Source organism: Vulpes lagopus, chromosome 8, assembly GCF_018345385.1.
Source record: "Vulpes lagopus strain Blue_001 chromosome 8, ASM1834538v1, whole genome shotgun sequence".
NCBI classification, from domain to species: domain Eukaryota; kingdom Metazoa; phylum Chordata; class Mammalia; order Carnivora; family Canidae; genus Vulpes; species Vulpes lagopus.
Window position 1 is genome coordinate 86,766,454 of NC_054831.1, and position 23,189 is coordinate 86,789,642.

The 23,189-nt window shown below is 42.4% G+C and overlaps 1 protein-coding gene and 1 pseudogene across 1 annotated transcript in view; one reads left to right on the top strand and one right to left on the bottom strand.

The window, feature by feature from the left end:
* LOC121497771 overlaps positions 1 to 14,675 on the bottom strand; it is a 22,544-nt pseudogene extending 7,869 nt beyond the window's left edge.
* Positions 14,676 to 15,633: 958 nt separating this feature from the next.
* The window catches only part of LOC121496848, a 235,849-nt gene continuing 228,293 nt past the window's right edge, over positions 15,634 to 23,189 (top strand). The window contains exon 1 of the transcript XR_005989355.1: positions 15,634 to 15,761. The gene's annotated coding sequence lies outside the window, so the exon portion shown is untranslated. The remainder of the gene's footprint in view (positions 15,762 to 23,189) is intronic.

Sequence of the window (23,189 nt, forward strand, 5' to 3'; positions counted from 1 at the left end):
CAGAGGGGACTGTTGTTACTTCTTGTCCCATTCATGCAAATTGTCAAGTTCTGATTCATGTAGATCCCATAGACCCCCATCTGTTTGCACAGTGTCTCAGACCACTTGTCAAATGCAACTGATGTTTATCCTCATATCTAACCATTGTGTTATAAAGTGTATTAGCTACATGTGGAGAATCTGCCATAGTCTGTATTGATAAAATATCTTATTACAGTGGCTCTAAGGAAAATGTCCGTGGTTTCATCCTAAAAACAAATGTTTGTGTCACCGTCTAGTTATTGCCATGCATATTTTCCTATCCAACAATAGTCTATCCCTCTTTTGTAGAATTATATTTCTCTTTTATTTAAAAGCATAGAATTACCCAATATACACATATCATGTATCAGGTCATGCATATTTTTCTATCCATTGAGTCTGTGTCTCTTTTTTAAACTTTTTTTTTTTTTAAGATTTTATTTATTTATTCATGAGAGACACAGAGAGGCAGAGACACAGGCAGAGGGAGAAGCAGGCTCCATGCAAGGAGCCCGATGTGGGACTCGATCCTCGGACTCTGGGATCACACCCTGAGCCAAAGGCAAGTGCTCAACCACTGAGACACCCAGGCGTCCTAAGCTCTTTTTTTTCACTCTCTTCTCTCACCTTCCTCCTTGTTATAAATATTAACAACTTGTATATCTTTCTCCACCTAGCTCTGTGCTCAAATAATGATATGGAGCAAAATATTTTTGTTCGACTTTGGGAGAATTACTGTTTGTGATTACAGTGGGATTATATATATTAGCTACTACCCTGTTTGCTCTCCTCACTTAACAATACACAGAGGAAATTGCATTTAATATAATATCTTTAACTTAACATGGTCTCTGGCACGTTCACTCTGCCTGGGAAGGCTCTGGCTAAAGTTGCAGATGTCCTTATATGTGACAATTTCTTTTTTTTTTCTTTTTCTTTTTTAAAACCATTTTTGTTAAGTTTGACTTTTTCCTGAGGAGCTTTAGTCAAGATACAAAAGACTTTCTCAAACGTCCAGTCAGCCCACTGCCGACCCCTTGGGCTTTTGTTGGCTTTGGGGTACATTTCCGGCCTTGAGCGTCCTTTAGATCTGGCTGACCTACTACTACTGTTACAGAAATATTCCTCATGGTAGTCTCAAAAGTTAAGTGTATGCGGTTTCCTTTTGCAGGGGCCTGGGATGTGAGCTAATCTTTAAGTAAAGGAGAGAAGGGACAGTGATTAACATTCTCCCAACTCACTCAGGGACAGCTGTTCCAAACCCTTCCTTCCTGCTCAAAGGAGTAACTAGTTTTCAAGAGGAACTTAAAAAAAAATTTTTTTTAAAGAAAAATATGGAGTTCTTCCAGGATTGCTCAATTTTTCTTTCTCTAAAGTAAAATAGTTCAAACATGTGTTGATCCAAATGCAGTTTCTGTATTCGACTTCACTGGAAATGTGGACCATAAGATAAGATGCATGGCCTCTGGTATATTGTTTTTCAGAACTGGTCAGGAAGAAGCCACAATTTCAGCTGCTTTGATTTCCCCCATGCTTTTTAGAGAGGAATGCTAAGGATATTTTAGGGAATGTGAGCTTCCGCAAACCCCTGTCATCTAACTGCTCCTGTTGTGCAGACTTCTTTTGGCAGGATTACAGATTTGAGGTGGTGATTATCATTTTGGTGATAACATGCATTTTGAGAGATCATTTTCTGATTAAAAAAAAAAAGTAAGGTGTCTTCCCATGCCAAGTATAAATTTAAGGTCCTGTGAATTTTAATAAATGTTTTTATTTAAAAACATAAAATTACCCAATTTACACATATCCTTTGGGTTATAAGTGTTGAGATTTTATTAGCCTATGCCAAGGACACGTCCTTGGAGGAGATACATGCCTTGGATGGAGGAAGAACTGTCTTCCTTCATCTTGGAATGTGGTTTTTTTTTTTTTTTATGAGAGGTGTGGAAGAAATGTCCACAGAGCCATGATAGCAGGTGGGGCTCTCTCTCTAGCCATCCAAAGAAAGAGAATCAGCCCTGACAGGGTGGGTGACAGACATCACAGTGCAAGCATCTTACATTCATAGAGGCAAAATGCATGAAAATATTTTGAAGATAATGCATAGGATCCCTTTAAAACTATATAGTGTGTGTTAATTTGACTAACTGCATCATTATATGTGTATTACAGTTGGATCACATTGCAGGTGAAGAAAAAGGAAAGATGCATTTGTCCTTTTGACTCTTTTACATTTGCCAGGATATACTCTAGAAGTAATTAACCAAAAAAACAGAAAGGAAACTTGGTAAAATATCAATTATTTTCCAGATACACTTTTTAGAAGTAAAAAACTTTTTTTTTGGGGGGGGGGGGAATCCTAAAAATGCAAGTGACACAGAATCAAGGAAAGTAAAAACAAAAGTAGCTTTACCCAAATTACACTTCCAAGTGACTACTATTCCTGTGAGCTGTTAACATTAAGAGAACTTGATTCAGTGCTCCTGTGGCCTGAGTAAGGACTCCATCTAAATGATGCCAACTCAGTCTGTTGGAAAATGAAAAAAAATAGGGATCCCTGGGTGGCTCAGTGGTTTAGCACCTGCCTTTGGCCCAGGGCGTGATCCTGGAGTCCCGGTATCAAGTCCCATGTCAAGTTCCTGGCATGGAGCCCGCTTCTCCCTCCTCCTGTGTCTCTGCCTCTCTCTCTCTCTATGTCTATCATAAATAAATAAATCTTTAAAAAAAAGAAAATGAAAAAAATAATTTTGAAACCATTTTTTTTCATGTATTTTTCCATACAGTAGGAACAAAGGAGAATATGGGGTGGGGAGGTAGGTGTGAGCTTCTGGGAACCCTGCTTTCTTACAGCAATTCTTCTTTTATCTGTTTTATGTATTCCTATTCTGCCCAAGGCTCTTTGTGTGTTTAGGGGGCAGGAAGGTGGAAGAAAAGCATTCTGTTGCTGACAAAAACTGTTGGAAAAGAATAGTTTAATCTAGAGGATAGCAGCTTTTTAAATGCACTGGTTTTTAAAGATTTTATTTATTTATTTGAGAGAGACAGTGATTGAGAGAGAGAGTGCGTGCCCAAGTAGGGCCAGGGGCAGAGGGGGAAGTAGACTCCCCACTGAGCAGAGAGCCTGATGTGGGGCTGGATCCCAGGACCCCCCCAACCATAACCTGAGCTGATGGCAGATGCCTGACTGACTGAGCCACCCGGGCATCCCATAATGCACTAGTTTTAATGCTGCCTTGACTAGTAGCATTTTATTTGGGCCTTATGTGAGCAAAGTTGTACTTAGGGCTAAGAAAAGATTATTGAAAAGGTACATACCTCAGAATTGTGCAGATTTTGAATCGTTCAAGGGTTGGACATGATTGGGAAAAACTTTATCATGTTGAGAATCAAAAGGAAGAACAAACACCAAATGCTCTAACATCTATCTGTGGTACAGATCACCCAGAGCTATGAGAACCGTTTTCTGTAGGAAGAACCATAGTGACCATTCACATAATATGTTAACTTGGGGCTGTTGACAATTTGCTACCCAACCATAGTCGTGTTCTAGCAAATTAGGTTTGTGGAGTGAAGGAATTGGAGATCTTCCTTTGTGTTATCGATTGTTCCCTTTTTCTCATTCTGACAAAACAGTCTTTTCTTGGGTTTTAACCAGTGACACGGTGCAGAATTAGATCCACATGTGCTGATTTTTCCATTCTGTTTATTTCCAGTTGTTTTTTCTTTGAGTCTGAAGAAAAGGGAATTGAATGTCAATCTTGGATTGCATACATCAAATCTGTTAGTCTTTTTTAAAATATTTAATTTATTTATTCATGAGAGACACAGAGAGAAAGGCAGAGACACAGGCAGAGAGAGGAGAAGCAGGCTCCCTGCAGGGAGCCCAATGTGGAACTCCATCCCAGGACCCTAGGATCATGCCCTGGGCCAAAGGCAGACGCTCAACCACTGAGCCACCCAGGCATCCCGAGAGTCTTTTAAATAACAAATACCCTATCCTTGGTAACTACCAGTGCTGAGGTTACACTCAAAAATTCATTATAATCCTCATTTTCCTTTGCCTCTAACTTTCTAATAAGGTATCCTTTTGGACTGAAACTTTCCGTGCTTAGTTTCAGCTCAAAGGTGAATTTATTTTGGAAAGTTCGTACTAATTTAATTCAGGGACTTGGAAGGGATGTGAGAGTAAAAATATACCTTCTACTCTACAAATAAATGTTAGGACTTCAGTCATAGATAACTCCGGAGAAGCCAAGCAGCGGAACAATAAACAGGTCCTAGAAAATCTCTCTTAAAGTGAAGCAGGTTGAAGTGATTAACCACAAATTTCCTGCAGGCACCGAACAGCTTGGAGCTCCTCAAGGCTCTGTGGTCCCTTCTGAAGATAGCGGCCATAAAAGGGAATTTCAGGGCCTGAATGGATGGAAGAGATGAGAGATTTAGTTTGGATCCCGGCAGACTACTTTATGGTCTACAAAACACACTGATTATCATTAAAGGCTCTTTGGCAAGAGGGGCTAGTTGAAACATCGCAGAAATAAAATTACGTAAGTCTGTAATGTGATATTTGTGCATACAGGTCTAGCACCCCTGTGATGTTGAAATGTAATGATCTAGAACAGGGTTTCTCCACTGCAGTGCTACCAACATTTTGGGTGGATAAATTCTGGGTTGGGGGTGTGGGTCTTGGTGTGTGCATTGTGAGGTGTGTTGTAGCATCCCTGACCTCTACCCAGTAGATGTGAGGAGCAAGCTGCTCTTCCCCCACCCTTCCCCTCCTCTCCTTCCACCCTCCCTGCCCAAGTCATAACAATTAACAATTTCTCCAGACATTGTCAGAAATGTTCTTGGCCTAGGGAGTAATGCCTAGCTGAGAACAGCTGGTAGAATTTGGGTTTAGACCCATCTGAGCAAGGCATTTACACTATGCGGGAATCCATGCAGTAGGAAATCTGTCATTTCAAATGAGGTCTTCCTAAAAAGTAGAGTTGGCATTGCAAAGAAGTAGCCCTCCTGTTCACAGCTATCCTCCCTGACTTGTGCCTTTTATCCCCTCTCCCTTTTGCTGCTTTTGGGGACTAGATCAATACTCTTAAATTTATTTTTCTCTTGAATTGTTGCTTTTCCTGTGAAGCTTTTCCCTGAATCTTTGAGTATTTCCATCTTTTTAAAAAAAATTTTATTTATTTATTCATGAGAGAGACAGAGAGAGAGAGAGACAGAGAGAGAGAGGCAGAGACATTGGCAGAGAGAGAAGCAGGCTTCATGCAGGGAGCCTGATGTGGGACTCGATCCCAGGACTCCGATCATACCCTGAGCCAAAGGCAAGTGCTCAACCGCTGAGACACCCAGGTGTCCCTAAGGATTTCCATCTTAGAAGGAATTAGCTGCTACCACTATTATACCTTTTTTTTTTTTCCAAATAATCTCTGTGCCAACAGGAAGCTCGAACTCACCACCCCAAGATCAAGAATCATACTCTACTGACTGAGTGCAGCAGGTGCACCTCATTATTATACTTTCTAATGTAAAGAAGAGCATTCCCTCACTCCAATAACAAATGCTAGTACTTATAGCTGATGTAATGAGCATGCCCATGCTCACTCTCCTTTAAGAGTTTGTATGCCTTTTCCATCTTTATAATGTCACTTTGTTATGGGTACTGTTCTTATCCTCATTTTCCAGGTAAAGAATTAGAGTGCATTGAAGTGCACAAACTGGTCTAAAATCTCATAGACAGGCAGCTAGGTGGCTCAGCGGTTTAGCTCTGCCTTCAGCCAGGGCCTGATCCTGGAGACTGGGGATCGAGCCCCACGTCAGGCCCTGCATGGAGCCTGCTTCTCCCTTTGCCTGTGTCTGTGCCTCTCTGTGTGTGTGTGTCTCTCATGAATAAATAAATAAAATCTTTAAAAATAATAAAAAATAAAAAATATAATCTCATAGAAGTAGCACAAAGTGGGTTCAAACTTGGAGTCCTCAGCTTGCCCTCGTAACAGCTCTGCCATCCTCTCTGTTCAGACAACTCTGTAAAGCCTCCTTACAGTTATTAAGAGGCACCGTTTTAAAAATCTGCCTTTTAGAATCGAAGTATGACAAGAGACCCACCCTGTATGTTGAGCAGTGCAATGATGTATCATTCCTGCTCACAGTGTAGCTAACGGCCAGAGGATGTAAACAGATGTGAATGTCACTGAACAGTGCAAAATGTGAAATGTTACTCTAATGAAAGTACAAACTGGGACGCCAGGGTGGCTCAGTGGTTGAGCATCTGCCTTCAGCTCAGGGCATGATCCCGGGGTCCTAGATCAAGTCCTGCATCGGGTTCCATGTAGGGAGCCTGTTTCTCCCTCTGCCTATGTCTCTGCTTCTCTCTGTGTGTCTCTCATGAATAGGTAAAAACGAACAACTGAGGACAATTGGAGTAAAGAGGGTATAGAGATCATTTTAACTTGGAGTTGGAGAAAAGCATGCAAATTCCTTGGAGGAACAGTACTACAGCCTCCTAGGAGACTATACTTTACAGCAGGCACTGTATTAGATGTGAGGGATCACACAGTCCAGTGGAGGGGACAGAATGAAGCAGATGAGCATACTCAAATAGGTGGGGCATGCTAAATTTCTAAGATACCTGCTGGCATGGGAGTATCTGAATGAAATTGGACTAATTTTTTTGAAGAGGGAGAGGTCTGGAAAAGTTTTCCTGAGGAAATGATCACTGACCGGAGATCTGAAGAATGTGTAGGCATCCTTGTGTTAGCCAGGTACAAGGGGTATATGTATATGTGTGTGTGTGTGTGTGTGTGTGTGTGTGTGTATGTGTGCATTGTGGGGGTGAGGGAGGTAAAGATACTCAAGGTAGAGAGGCCAGCACATGCAAAAGTCCTAAGGTGAAAGAGAACACAAAGGAGCATGAGCCACTTGAAGCCTGTAAGACTTTAAGGCAGAGAGTGAGTGGGGGCAGGGGCCAGAGTGTGCAGGGCCTTGTGGGCCATGGTAAAGATGTTAGTCCTTATTGAGAGAGCAGTGGGACATCTTTAAGGGATTTGAGGGAGATGGGTGACATCATCTGATTTGAATTTTCCGGAGATCCCTCTGGCTATGGTATAGAGAGGGGGTTGAAAAGAGCCAGAAGAGATTGGAGGTCATTTTGATAGTTCAGATGAGACAAACCATAGCACAGAGGTCTATGAGTGTTTTTGTTTTTGTTCTTTTTCACTGAAATGTTTTGCTCTTTTATAAGCCAAAAAATTTTTCAGTTAAGAATAAATAAGTACAGGGGCACCTGAGTGGCTCAGTCGGTTAAGCATCTGCCTTTGGCTCAGGTCATGATCCTCGGGTCCTGGGATTGAGACCTGCATCACATTATCATCAGGCTTCTTGCTCAGCGAAGATATTGCTTCTTTCTCTCCTTCTGCCTGTGGCTCCCCTTGCTGTGCTCCTATGCTCTCTTTCTCTCAAATAAATAAAATTTAAAAAATAATAAAATAAATACAAATATAGTAGAATCCCATCTTCAGCCAGGTGATTCTTTGCCTTTCTCCTAGTTTTTGGTGGTTGCTGGCAACCCTTGGCATTAGTCGGCATTCCTTATCTTGCCTATGTATCATTCTGGTGTCTGGTTCTGTCCTCACATGGCATCCTCCTCTCTGTTTTTATGTCTCTCTCTCTCTCTCTCTCTCTTTTGAAGTTTTCATTTATTTATTTGAGAGAGAGCATTAGTGGGGGCAGAAGGCCAGAGTGAGAGTGAGAGGTCCCACTGAGTAGGGAGCCTGATGCAGGGATCCTGGGATCATGACCTGAGCTGAAGGCAGACACTTAACCAACTGAGCCACCCAGGCACCCCTGTGTCATTCTTTTTCTAAGGATACCAGTCATTGGATTTAGGGCCCACCCTCATCCAGTGTGATCTCTTTAATTAATTAAGTCGACCAAGATCTTATTTCCTAATAAAGTCACATTCTGAAGTGCCAGATCAACATGAATTTAGGGGGACACCGTTCAGCCCAGGATACAGACCATCTTGACATTGTCAGGACATTGTTGATGAGCCTATTTGTAATCAGAAGGAATCTGCAAGTTCTTCCAGAAGAGCATCCTGAAGTGAAAACGACTGCACAGAAGTAGTAGCCTCTTCCTTTAGATAGGCAGAGATGCTTTGGTTGTTACTAGCCTGCTCTGGTCATTTATGTGATCTGGCTCATTCCCCTAGATGTTTGAGTTTGTGGCCCCAGGCTAAGATTAAAAAGTGGGCAACATGATGACGTGGAAAGAATTGGAGGCTGCTGGGGAGCGTGTAACAAGGGGACCCAATTTAGTAAATATTGCTGAATGGGTGAATGCCTCTCTGAGAAAAATGCAGCAGGGTGGTTCTGGCAGCTTCCTCTCTGGAAAACCACAGATGATGTCTATTATATCCTCATGCATCAGCCATTACCTTGGAAATAGGCCATCCTAACAGCGTGTCAAGGAAGTTGTTATAGGGAATTATTTCAGCCAGAAGAGATGACTGCAAAGCAATCTGCTCCAGCCTACTGTGTCATGGAGTGGTCCCCATGCCCCTGATTTTTTGCTAGAAATGCAGCAGCAACCAGCATGAAGCCTACACCTGTCATGAGCTAATGTGCAATTCCTGCCAAGGTTTGCACTTGGGTTCCATTAACAGGATAGAAGAGACCTTCCAGGGAAGCGTGTTAATGTTTAACCCTTTACCCACAAATTCTGTCTCTCTCCGGGTGAAACCTGCCACTTGCCAAACCACCCCAAGCCATTTGGGATTTTGCTTTTGCTTTTTAACATTTTCTTGGTTTTAGAGGCAGACTAGAGAAAGGAGTTATTAACTGACCTTCAAGTGCAAGGTCCATAGGCCTTAAAAAAAAAAAAATCTAGGAAGAAGGAAGCTGAGCCATGGCCTGGAAACTGCTCATTGGCAGAAATGATATAAAACTGAGATGAGAACCAAATCTCATTAGTGTCAAATGTCTCTTCTCTCTCCAGGTGCAGACAGAGCAGAACCTAGAAATGTCTGAGTGGGAGGTTAGTATACCTGAAACTTCAAAATAACCATCTGCTGTTTATGTGTGTAGCAAGGGCAGTTTTGAGATGTGAATCTGTGTTTCACCATGAATTTTTCTACTGTGAGTCGTAGCTGGGGGGCAGTTGGTGAGAAATACCCCTCCCCATGCCTAACTTTTGTAGACATGGGAGTGCTCCCTTTCAGTCAGGGTTGGAATAGGTGTAGTTAACTGGTATGGAGGCCTATGGTTATATTGTTATTTGTTGAGGAGGAGCAGAGTGCCTGGAAGCATGGTTCCTGATGAAAGCTGAGGCTTGCATGAGAGTTTGGAAACCGGAGCTCATCAGTTTGGGGGAGGTCTGAGCAAAAAAATGTTTGGGGTTAAAAGATGAGTTATAGAGAATATCAGAGAATGAAGAAACTCTAAAGTGGAGGCTCTGTGCTGAAAGAAGAAGATATAACACATAGAACACAGCTTTGCACACAGTAGGCTCTCAGGAAGTATTTGTAGAATGAGTGAATGAATTGAGAAGTTATGTTGGCAATCTCCTGGGGTGGAAGAGAGTTCCTTTATTTTGTTTCTTTTATGTAAAGAGGAGGGAGACCCACTGCTGGGAAGGACATGCCTGATATATTTTAAAAAATTATTTCTAATTATGTAAGTGATGCAGAAATACATTTTTTTAGAGGAAGAGAGGAGGGGGGAAGGGCAGGGAATCCTAAGAAGGCTCCAGGCCTCACACAGAGCCTGATGTGGGGCTCAAACTCACAACCCTGAGATCATGACCTGAGCCGAAGTCAAGAGTGGGACGTCAACCGACTGTGCCACCCAAGCACCCTTCTCTCTCTCTCTCTCTCTCTTTTTTTTTTTTTTCAGAAATACATTGTCTTATAAAGAAAGCTAGAGAATTTCACTTAAGAAGGTCTCCTTTATCTCCTCCCCCAAATCTCCAGGTGTATGTGTGTGTGAGTGTGTATGTGTGATTGCTCTAGGGAATTTCCAGGAAGCATCTTTGCCGGAAGCATTTTCACTGCATAACCAAATTGGCTGTAAGACAGTACTACCTTAAAGATGAAAAATAACTTGGTTGACACTTTGGTTTGACAGCTCATTGGTTTAATCAACTGGTTGACAGTTTGGTTTCATTTTTCCATTGATAGGATATTCCTGGTTTTATATTATATAAATCTTAGCCATCATAATTATCTCTCCACTATCACACAGTTTGGAACCCACATTTCCTAGAGAACCTTAGAATATCCATCAATATTCCAATGTGATGATCTACCAAAAACGAACACCTGTGTAGAAGACTTTCACAGTGCAATACAAAGCTCAGATACCAGTAAGTGTTACAGTATTTGGAAACTGATACCTCTCTTGATGAAGAAAGAAATATGAGTGAGAAAAGTATGCTGCTGAATGAGGAGATGGATCAACAAACAAAAAAATTATGTATAATACTGTGAACAAAAAACTTGGAAGTCAAGTGCTTGGGGGCAGTCACAAAATGGAATCATTTATTTGCACAATATTGCTATGAATCTACACTAGACATTTTTTTAAAAGATTTTATTTATTTATTCATGAGAGACAGAGAGAGAGAGGCAGAGACACAGGCAGAGGGAGAAGCAGGCTCCATGCAGGGAGCTGGATGTGGGACTTGATCCTGGGACCCTAGGATCATGCCCTGGGCCAAACGCAGATGCTCAACCACTGAACCATCCAGGAGTCCCAACACTAGACATTTTGAATGTATTCAAATATTTTGAGTTTTGCAATAAAGTCTTTTAATTTTGTCATTCATTTTTTATGTTTCATTATGTCCTTTTAAAATAAACATCATGGTTTTATTATTTTTAATGATCTTATTTTCTATGCCAAATTACTTTACGGCCAATTAGTTAGGTGCTGAAAATGTTTGCAGTTAAAATGCTTGCATCAGAGATACTCGTGGGGAATATACTGGATGCGAGGTGTGAGTATGTAGGCATTACCCTACAAACCCAAATCTATTTGTTTGTGATCCCTGGGTATGTTGTGGTGGATGTTCTGGCTGTACACAGGGGATGTTCCTGATGGAATTTGTCTCCATCATGTAATGAGGGATTGATTTTCCCTTCTATCAGAGCTGAGGTTGGAGCCTCCATCCGTGGAATCTAACCCACTCGCTCCGTTAAATGACAAAGACTGTGCTTCTCTTTTAGATACAGAAGGAGTCAGGTCATGTGGTGATACCTTGCCAACCTAAGGCATTTTGATTTTCTTTTTTATTTTTTTAAGATTGTATTTATTTATTCATGAGAGAGAGAGAGAGGCAGAGACACAGGCAGAGGGAGAAGCAGGCTCCATACAGGGAGCCTGATGCGGGACTTGATCCTGGGACTCCAGAATCACGCCCTGGCTGAAGGCGGCGCTAAACCGCTGAGCCCCCTGGGGCTGCCCGCATTTTGATTTTCTACACTGTCCACCAAATTGCTCTCACCTCTGGTGCTCTATACTGCCCAGCATAAGGTCTGTACATCATTCTTGGACTGGTTTAGTATCTCATCACTAACATCCTCATTATCTTGAAAGCATTCTGTAACATATTATCTCTGCAGGTAATGAATAGGCATCTTGCTATTTCTTACCACTTCTATGTATGCCAGACTGCGTACTTCTGAACTGTGAGCTTGGTGCTGAAGAGACAGGGTAAAGAGGTTATTAGCAATGGGAATATTTTCCTTTCACTGCATCTTTCAAAACACTGAGATAAATGAAGTTTTTTTTTTTTTTTAAATGCTCTTAATGAAAACTCCTCCATGATTACTTCTAAAGGTACCATTTACAGTTTCTTAAAAATCTTCAAAGATGACTCCAGGGGACATGTTATTATCAGTTTTCCCATCTTCTGTAGTCATCTTTGATAGACCTCTCTCAGGCAACTTAGTTTGCTGAAACAAAACTGAGTTCCAAAGGACTCTTTAATATGCCTCTCATATTTTTATTTGCCTTGCATATTCCTGTCCAGGGCCAGGAATCTTCAAAGAAAAAGCTTGCCAGCTTTATGTCACTAAAGAAATCAAAAGTTTGTTTGCTTGTTTGTTTTTCTTTTCTTTTCTTTCTTTCTTTCTTTCTTTCCCTCTTTCTCTCTCCTTTTCTTAATTTACTGAATCCAAATTACTGATAAATTTCTTGCTTTGTGTACTGAGATCCCCTCAAATTATAATAAGTATTTCTGTACCACTGAATCTGCTTTGGCTTAGCTTTCTATAAATGTCAGATTTTTAAACCATTTTTATGTATTTTACCCTGTCTTACCTTAGCGCCACCTTGACTTGGGAAGTGGAGCTAACACTTCTCTTCTCTTCATGCTGGCTAAGTGCAACAGGCGCTGGAGGAAAAGAAGTGACTCTTGAGTCTTGCTCTACCACTTAACACTTGTGACCTGGGCTGTCATTTAAAAATTTTGAACCCTAGGTTTATCACCTGTAAATGCTCATAATGATAGTATCTACATGGTAAGTATACTGTGAGAACTGATGAGGTGTGGTGTCTGTAAAACAAAATGCCAGGCACATAGGAAGAGCTCAGAAATGAGGATGAGGATGACGGGGATGACATGGTTGAGTACATGGGAAATCACCAGGCCGGAAGCTAAGAGAGGAGGGTGGTAGCTGGGGTCAGTATGGTCAGAAAATAATTGCTACTTTTCCTCTTCCCCAGTTTTTTTATGGCTCTGCTCTCCCTACAGACCCACAGGTATTAGTCCGGAACTTGTTCTTCTGATGATTTTAGGTTGTTTCCTAGAAAGCTTTAAGGCCAAGACCTGTACTAGACAAGATTTTCTAAAAACACAGAGTTCTTTTTATAAATTGGATGGAATACATATCACACCTTCTCCTCACCCCTACTTTTTTTTTTTTTTTTAAGATTTCATTTATTCATGAGAGACAGAGAGAAAGAGAGAGGCAGAGACAGAGGCAAAGGGAGAAGCAGGCTCCATGGGAGCCTGACGTGGGACTCCATCCTGGGTCTCCAGGATCAGGCCCTGGGCTGAAGGCGGTGCTAAACCGCTGAGCCACGCAGGCTGCCCTTCACCCCTACTTCTTGCTGAAAAACTGCACATCGTGGTTTTAAGGGAGCTTCCAGGGTCTGCTTCAATAAAACAGACTCAAGAGCCCGCATTCTGGCTCTTCACTGATGATTGTTGTTGAACACAGGTCACAGAGATGGTTAGCTAAGACAATTAAAAATAATTGTGAAAAAAAAAAAAGAAAAAGAAAAAAAATAATTGTGGAACTCAAGACCTGTGAGGTGTCTCATTTAGTCTGAGTTGCTAAAACTGCCCAGTTTCAGTCTTTGGAGAGTTTCCTTATAATTTGTATCAGCTGCTGATAATTTTCTGTGAAATCACTTTACATAAATCAAGAGACTAGAAAGAGGGTAAAAATGTCTCCCTGTAAAAGGTACTTCTCCTGCCCACCTCTTTCTGGCCCAAATATTTGGCAGCTGCTAGAGCCAGCATAATCTGTTGTGAGATTTCTGGCCAGGCTGATGTGGTCAATGGCAGTCTTGAGGTTGAGTGGGATTTCCCCTCTTTCTTTATTCTGTTTTCATCTTCTGTCTTGGCTCAAGCACCTGAGAACCTATGGAAACTATTGTGCTATGCTAGTGGTTTTCAAGTTTTCTGAGGTGTTGTTTTTCTTGATCTGATACCCCAATCTACAGGGAGGACCTGGAGGTGGGAACTGAACACATTGGGCATAACTGTAGAACACAGTTTGAAAACCAGTGTAATAGGTAGCTTTATGCAAAATCCAAATGGGCAGAAATCTGATCACTTGACTGTAAGACCAGTGGATTCTTTTCCAAGGTGGATTTGCTCTGTAGCTTGACTAATGGCACACTCAGCTTCCCACTTCACAGGAAATAAGTTGTTTCTTACCAGGCAGTGGAATCTTTTACAAAATGGATATCAGTCAGGGTTTCCTTCTGGTCCATTGCTATCTTGTTTAAGTTGGACCAGCAGAGCTGAAACCTCATTGCTGCCATCTTTTGAACCTTCTATCATGTGTCCTATGTGCTCACCTTTTCTGGGTGGAAACCAATATTCCTCACAAGCCTATTTTATGGGTGACATGAAATTCTTGGAACTCTTTCCCTCTATTTATTTGTAGAACTAAAATACATACATGACTTGGTCAAGGAGTTTGTTTCATTCTCCTTTGGAAGCTGCTGGTGGTTAAAAAGATGGAGGGAAGGTGGATGGAGAAGGGTCAAGGGTGCTATTGTAGAAGAGATTGTGAACCTGGAAAGGACAGTGTGATGGGATATGGGACTCACATAAGATTAGAGGAGAGTGGAGGGAAGGGCTTCCAGAGGCGGGCTGAGGCAGTGCACAAAGGTGGTGATTACCTCGGAACTCTCAAGAATGAGTTCCCCTCCACCAAAGGGGATTGCCTCTCAGTTTACTGGGCCATTGATGAAGGGTATCAGAGTCTGTACCAGACACGGCAGAATATCTAGTCTACACTGCCCGAAGCCAGACACTGGGATCAGTATTTGGGCCAGATTGTAATTCAGAGTCACTGTATTTCCTTTCGTGGGGAACACATTGCTGTAACGAGAAGATGAACAAAACTGTCCCATGACCATCTCCAGAATCACTTCCCAGCAGTGTGCCACGCTCTTCTTGTCTTTGCCTTGGAGTGAATAATGGCAGGCCTGGTAGAAATTCCTGCCTGTGGGTAAGAATTTCCTGGCTTCTGTGGCAGGTCTCTCCTACCAGTCTTAACCTATTTGTTCAGATGGTTATGTTCTTGGCACAGACCTTAATGGATCTATTTCTTATCACACTGAGTGAAGGTGGCTACACCCTACATGTTGGAATCTAAAAACTTGATAAGGACAGTGTATGGGACAAAGACTTACTGGCAAACTTGATAAATATGTTTACGTATCCACACTTCCTCCCCATGGAAATTAAATTGTCTATGGGAGTGACGTTGTCTTGCTTGTGATCATTAGTGTGTGTGTTAACTTCCTCAACTATATTTTAGAAGTCCTGCCTTTCACAGAAGGGAGCCAAACTCGTCTTCTCATGGCTCAGTAACTTATAGAGTAGAGCCAGAGACACACATTCCCCTTTGTGCTCCTTGCTGCAGCCATTTCAGCATGAGCTCTGTGTTTGATACACCGTTAGCACTCAACACAGTGCCTCAAATGAAGATTGTAATATGTGGATGGAGGGAGGCAAAGAAGGAAGAAAGCAGGCAAGCTGGCTGGAGAGAAAGAACCCTATCCATAGGGTTCCATGGATAGCATGTGATAGAAGAGTAGTTTCAAACTTGAGCATGCCTAAGAATCCTCAGCAGAGCTACTTTTTAAAAGGTAGATTCCTGAGCCCCACTCCCCAGAAATTTCAGTTCAGCAGTCAGTACTCTTGACAGGTGCCCCTGGTGATTTTGACGCAAGTAGTCCATGGGCCTCACACTGAGGATTGTTGTTATAGAAACTGTGAATGTGACTAATCAGTTTTCCCTCCAGAGCATGGAAGTGGGTGTATCAGTCACTATAAATGTTTTCCAGAGTTACAGTCATCACTCTCTGTGGAGAAAGAGAGAGTCGTTTTTGGAATTAGGCAGCATGCTGGTGGAGGGAGAGGCTGATGTACCGCTTCTGCTTTCAGAGGGACGTAAGGATGTAGTCATCACTGAGAGGTCTGCGTCTTTTATCCCACAGGTAACCTTATCACTGTACACCTGACATTTTCTCTTTCTTGGGATTCTTGCTTTCCTTCCCATTGAAGCAAACCACATGTCACATGACTGTATTCAGGGAACAAGAAAATATATCGTAAATTTAAACTTTTCAGACATCTCCACTGCCGGAGTTTGTTTGGCTGCTTACTCAGGATGGTGATGTTATACAACCATACTGCTGCAGTTCACCCCATGCCCCAGCTTTTCTCTGTAACTCATATTTCTTGCAAAGTGGAACCTGCCACAGACTAACAGGATCCTCTTCCAGACATTTTGATCCCCTGTCTGACCTTCTCTGCCCTCACCTCCCCACGTCATATTGTATGGGGGGCATACAATATGCCCATAACGCTCTTGGACAGCTATGCCCTGGTCAGCCTGTGTGGCTAGGTGAGGTGGTGTTTACTTTGTTCTGCATTAACATTTGTGAGGGTTTTATGAAAATAAAGAAATCCCCATCAGTTAAGCTGCTTGTGGGCTGAACTGTCCTCCGTGTACTAGCCTTTGGCAGTCACAAAATATCTTTAACCATGCACCATCTCTGGCTTCTTGACTAAAGCAAGTGACTGCTTTTGGCTTTTTATGTTTGTTGCTGTTAGAGAAGTCAGAAGAAGTCTCCAAGTAAGTCCCATTGTTTTTACAAATAGGAAACCGAAATGGCTCCTGGCAGTTTTATTTGGAAGCCTCTTCTGTTTTAGTGATCCTATGAACCAGTGGTACTGTAACAGTGGGCTCTGATCTGGAAAGATTTCACTCAGCTTGCTGGCATTGGATGTGGCCAGGGGGAAGTCTGTATAGACAATCTTATTGGAAAGGCCAGATGGCAGCAAACTCTAGAGTTCTAAGTCCCACTTTGCTCAAAGGTGCCTGAGGAATAGCAGCCTACTGACAGCTTGAAGTATGGTGCACTGGATAATTGGCTTCCTCATTTAGTAATTTGTCTGCTTTCTTTCCTCTTCCTCTGCTTCCTCTCTTCTTGTAAACCGATAGCCTCCTGCCTCTTCAGTAGACTGATAGAGTCCCCTGAGCAATGGCTAAGGGGAGGGGGTGGCCAGAGCCCCAGGTGGACAGGCATTTGGAAAACTGATGCAGAAAATAACCATCTTTCTTCCCTGCTTGTCCTCTGATTGATTACCCATTTTGATTTTAGTCTCTCCTGCATTTTCTCTCCTCATCCTCTGTCTTCATCCCCTTGCCACTTCAACTTCGTACTTTTCTTTACCTCTTCTGGAGGGATTTCCCTCTTTTGTCTCCCTCTTTCTTCTTTTCTACCCTTCCCTTTTTCTTTTTCTTACTTTCTTTTATCCCCTTCATTCTGTTCCCTTTCCTTTCACAATTGATCTAGTTAAATTCAATTCAGAAAAGGAAATTACACCACATTTATTCAGGGTAACCTACCTTTTTCTTCTTTCCTTTTCTTTCTTTCTTTTTTTTTTAATCCAAGGAAGAAAAAAAAATTAAAAACACATATCTGGCCCTTTCTGGAACCTTCATCCTCTCAAATGTGTTTGTCTTTAGGTGTCGGAAGTCCCAGGACACAACATCTCTGCTTCATTGAAAGTGCAGATGCACCACTCAGAGCTTTTACACTTGGACCTGGGGAGTGACGTCTGGTTTCACTTAATAAGTTGTTTTGTTCTCCAGGTGGAATTCTGATTATTATACTGCAAACAGGAGCAGACCTGACCCTGGTGCTGGAAGAGTTAAGTCAGATGCCTCAGGCTGCTTACAATCTGGAAGGGCAATTTCAATGTAAACCATCTCCACAAGGTGTTTTACCCAAAGTTGGGGCCATCCTGATGGCAGAGGTAGAAAGAGTCTCTGTTTCTGCCTCATGGTGAACCAGTTGGCTCCATCACAAGGCAGTCTAAGCAAACTTTGCTGGCAAGAGACCTTTGTCAGAGGTAAAGGGGACAGCTGCTGCAGTGTACCACACTTCCCCATTTTCATCTTCTAGTTGTAGTTTACAGAGTGCAGCTAGGCCAGCGACTCCCATTTTGTTTGAGAGAGAAGAGGTCAGGCTCTGGAGTCAGAAATGCATGAGTTCGAGTCCCAGCTCCCCGGTTGCGTGACCTCAGACAAATTACTCATCCTCTCTGCACCCTCGTCCCCACACAAGCTTTGAGAGGAACTTTGTGCCTTTTGTTTCTAGCTATGCAGCATCCAGCACACATGACACATAGTAGATGGTCAATAAATGTATTTCAGGGATGAATGTAATGTGAAGAGCAAGGACTTCAGTCTAGATTGTCTGGGTTGAAATTCCAGTTCTGCCACTTACTATGTGAACATGAGCCAATCACTTCATCTTCTAAGCTCATTTTCTGTGCCTGGGAAAACAGATAGGATTTATGTTAGGTTCTAGGTACTGGCAATACAGTAATAATAAATAACAATAAAGGATAAAGAACCCAGGAAAGCCTTTTTCCTTGCTCATGCTTACATTCTAGTACTTTCCATTAACATTGTGTTCATTACCACCACCATCATGGATTCAGGCCTTGTAGTAGCAAACCACCCTCACAAGATGCTGAAGAATGAGTTTCCTAGGCAGAAGAGGTCAAAGAAAACAGCCCACAGCCAAAACCAGGCTTCTGCTTGTGGTTTAAGAAGCATGAAAGATCAATTTTAGTTTTAGCAAAACTGAGTTCAAAGATTTGGGCTTTGGTTTTCTAAAGAGGCTTTATTATTATTATTATTATTTACTGGGATCTGGTGGAGGAACAAGAGACATCAATCTTGTCTGAAAGTCCTGTGGGCTCTCGGTCTTGCGGTGGTGCCAGGCTGCTGGGGGGAAGGCAGGGCTGTTGGAGATGAGCCGTGACCAGTGGGCAGTGGGCCACAGGGTGCATTCACCTCAGAGAGCAGCCTTGCTGGTCCCCGTTGCCGTGACAACAGCAGACCTTGCCAGGAGACCCAAAGAACGAATTAAATGGAAGGAAATTGCTGGTGCCCTCAGAAGTAAAAAGAAATTAAAGCAGGCTTCTCAGGAATCTGTGGACATCTCTATGACCTCCACACTCACATTGAATATGTCGACAAGGAACGCTCTTGGGCACAGGGTCGGGGGGCTGGGGGGACATGCCCTGCCTGCAGGATGTCCTTCAGAGGGGGAAGACAGACTGCACAGACCCCACACGCTGACTTTCCCTGGCTGGCCCTGGCACGGGAACCCAGCTCAGCAGTGGCAGCCTCTGCTCAGCAGCAGCAGTGATGGCCTGTTTTACCTTCCAGCTCATTTCACATCTGTTGAGTTTGCCCTGATGGGACACGGTGACCTGGAAACTCACACAGAGCTCTGTTTTGGAATAGATGGTATAGAAAACAAACATGTGGGATAAATAAAGCACAGGGCAGGAAGTCATGGTTTTAAAAAGTTACCAGGAAAACCACGGGTGAGGTCAGGTTCAGGGCCCATACGGCTTTCAGAGGCCCTTCATACTGACATCACTCAAATTGCTCAACAGGGAGCTCCAAGTGGAGCGGTTGCTTTTGGAGTTTGCCCAGCACTCAGTGAGCTACCAAGCAGAAGAGCCCTGACCTACTTTTTTCCCCCCCTTTTTTTAAAAGAAAGTTTTGCTGCTTGTTGTGAGGCCTCCAACAGAACAGTGAGATCAATGAAGTGGCTTTGGTGTTTTGTTTTGTTTTGTTGACTGTTTAACATGTCAGATACCATATCTCCCTTGTGGACATGAGCCAGCCTCCCAGGTGGACTCTGCGTGCTAGCACCAGTGCCAGAGCCTCTCTATCGCCAGCCCCCTTCTTTGGCTCCCTTGGCTCAGGCTGCATCCCAGGGCACTGTGATTCATTTTGGGCTCCACCCCATTGAGATAGAGATAAAATGGCCTTTCTCAGTACCATCAGACCAGAGGGCAGACTGCAGTGGAACCTCCTGATAATTGGATCATGGATTGTCGTGCCCTCCTTGCAAGTACACCAGTGGCTTTCCTTGGCACTTGGAGTAACATCCAGACCTCCTGCCACAGTCTTTAAGGCCCTACCTGACCTGGTTATTGCAGACTTCTCTGACCCCGTCTTCCAGGTTTCTGCTTCTCTGATGCTTTTTCAGCCACTTGCATGCTCTTTCTGTTCCTGAAGCACCCCAAGCTCATCTCCCCCGACCCGACCAGGGTCTTACCACAAGGTCTTTACTTCTGCCTAGGAAAGTGTCCTCAGATTCCCATGTGCCGGCTCCATCTCTGATTTGCACTCGGATGTCACTTTCTCAAGGCACCTATGCCACTCCCCTGTCTGACATGGCCGTGTTTCACCAGTCAGTTGATCACAGCTCTCTGATTCCTTTCCTGTGTGGCACTTACCACCATCTGGATTCATCTTATTTGTTGACTTATTTATTATTTATTTGTTGCTTCTCACCCTCAAATGTAACCTCCCCAGGAACGACCACCATGATGTTCTTATACACCCCCGTAATTCCCAACTTCTAAGATAGGGCCTGGTTTAGAGGTGGTACTCAAACATTTGTAGTGTGAACACATGCTTCCCAGAATTGTGGGCCCTCTGAAATGCTGCTTGGGAGGAGAGATTGCTGATCCTCAAGTAATGAATTTCTCTTGGGACCCAGTGACCCCAGTTATAAAGGATGTGATAAAAGTGTCACAGAGATGCTTGGGGCTGAGATCTTACCTAATGGAATGTGATAAACACCCTTTGGGATAAGGAGTCATTATTAGGAAAGTTTCTGCTACAAGAAACAGAATACTCAATTAAGGGACACCTGGGTGACTCAGGGGTTTCGCTCCTGCCTTTGGCCAGGGGGTGTGATCCTGGAGTCCTGGGTTCCAGTCCCATGTCAGGCTACCTGCATGGAGCCTGCTTCTCCTTCTCCCTGTGTTTCTGCCTTTCTCTCTCTGTGTGTCTCTAATGGGTAAATAAATCTTAAAAAAAAAAAAAAAAGAATACTCAATTAAAATTTGCCTAAATTTTTAGGACATAGACTAGCTCCCTTAACACGAAATCCTGGGGTAGGGCACTTCCAGGGTTGATTAACAAGAGTATCCAGGACTCAGATTCCTCCTATCTTGCCATTCTGCCATTCTGCATGTATGGCTTTTCCCCTTAGGTTTGTCCTCATGTCACAGGATAGCTACAGTCTCTAAGATATCAATTAACAAGATCAATTTGAAAAACAGGGAAAGGGAACAAACCTGTGTCTTCCATTTTTAGGGACTAAATGAGTTTCTCTACAGACTTTCCTCCGATCTCATTGGCTAGACTTGCAACACTGTTCATTCCTGTTACAGTCACTGGCAAGAGGAATGCTATCATATTTAGTTTGATTAATAAAAATTCATACACTGGGACAGGGGAGGGGCCCAACTTCCCCTGACACACCTGGCTTCTAGGGATACCTGCATGAAATAGTGGGTTCTGGGTTGACGTGACAAGTTCTTTTGCAAAATGAAAGGCTTTTCTCACTACAGTGCTTTTCAAAGCACCAATCACTCCATCAGCCAATGGGAGGCTTAGAAACCTGAAGAAATAACCCTGGGGCCAAGTTAACAAAACCAGAAGTAGAGGGTAACAGGAACACAGAGGAAAGGGATAAAAACTGAAGTTAAAGAGGAAGATAAAGTGGAAAGTATATATGATCGATGATGTTAGAATTTCACTGAAAGATAAGATGTCACATTGCTGCTTTGCCTGGTTACCTTGGTTCTCCTCTGTTTATTGAGACAGTTCTGTGAGTTCAACATATGTGCACTGAGCATCTACTAGGTACTAGATTCTAATCCAGAATTCCCTTTTCCCCAAGTATCATGTCACTCCATCCTAATCATGTTCATTCTCAGTTATCCAGGGAAGGATAGACCCTTGTGAACCTGCTTGCCCTTTGGCTGTGACTTCAAGGAAAACTTTTTGTCTCTGATTAAGTCCTCTGAGTCTCAGAACATGATTTGTTGGGAGACAAACTTCTGGCCAAATGTATTATTTCAGAATATCACAAAAGATACCTTAGTTTTCTGGATTTCACACTAACTCATCTTTTTTGGTTTCTTTGGTGCTATTTTCATAACAAATTTAATAAGAAGTCGTAATACTGCATTATGTTCTATCTGCTAAAAACATTTGGTATCCAGACAGCATTTTGGGATCCCCGGGTGGCTCAGTGGTTGAGCACCTGCCTTTGGCCCCGGGGCATGATCCTGAATTCCCGGGATCGAGTCCCATGTCAGGCTCCCTGCATGGAGCCTGCTTTTCCCTCTGCCTGTGTCTCTGCCTCTCTCTCTGTGTCTCTCATGAATACATAAATCTTTAAAAAAAAAAAAAAAAAGACAGCATTTTATATGTGTGGTTGTCTGCATTTCCTTTCTTTGATCCATGAGTAAACACTACTACTTTTATTTTCCTTTAATCAATTCCTGTAGCAGTTAGCCTTTGGAAAAGTCTTTTTTATTTCTTCATTCCCACCATGTTCCTTTGAAAAGACTAGTGCCCTACACTTCCTTTTTTCGAGTTATCTCTGTATCACTGGACCATAATGGACTCACCTAACCTAGTCTTACCTAACCTAGTCACATCTTTGTGGTTGATAATTGGTTTTGTTTTTATTTTTTCTTGTACTTAGGAAATACTTAAGCCTACACAAGTAATATAACAGACACCTGTTTACTCACCACTCAGATGAGCACGTGTTTACATTTGTCATATTCTCTTCAGATCATTATTTTTTTAAGATTGTGAAACATTACAGCTAAAGTCCTTCCCCTCCTTCTCCAGAAGGAAACCATTAAGGGAAAGTTGAAGTGCATCTTTCGCATGCATGTTTTATACCTTCCGTTATATCTAATTGTTCATGTAACAATATATATTACCATTTCTATTTTAATAATTTACTTAAATGGTATTATTTTCTACATAGCCTTTTGAGATATGCTTTTATTTTGACATTGTGTATTGGAGGTTTACCCCTGTTAATTCAATAAGACCTATCTCATTTTATCTGCTGGTAATAATTCACTATATGAATATAGCACCACTTGTTTATTCACTACCCTATTAATGGATATTTTGGCCTGTAAGGAAAATATTCTCCTTATTTTCTAATTTGTTACATGTAATTTTTAACATGGCTGAAGCGAACATTTTCACATATGAAATTTCCTGTTATGTATTTAGAAGTAGAATTGATAGGTCAGAAGGTACTGTGTACCTCCTAAAATTAACTAGAGATTAAGAAATTGCTCTCCAAACCAATGAAATGAATTTATAGAGCCCCTGGCAGTATACAAGAGCTGCCATTCTTTTTTTTTTTTAATTTTTTTTTTTTTTTTTTTTTACTTATGATAGTCACAGAGAGAGGGAGAGAGAGAGAGAGGCAGAGACACAGGCAGAGGGAGAAGCAGGCTCCATGCACCGGGAGCCCGATGTGGGATTCGATCCCGGG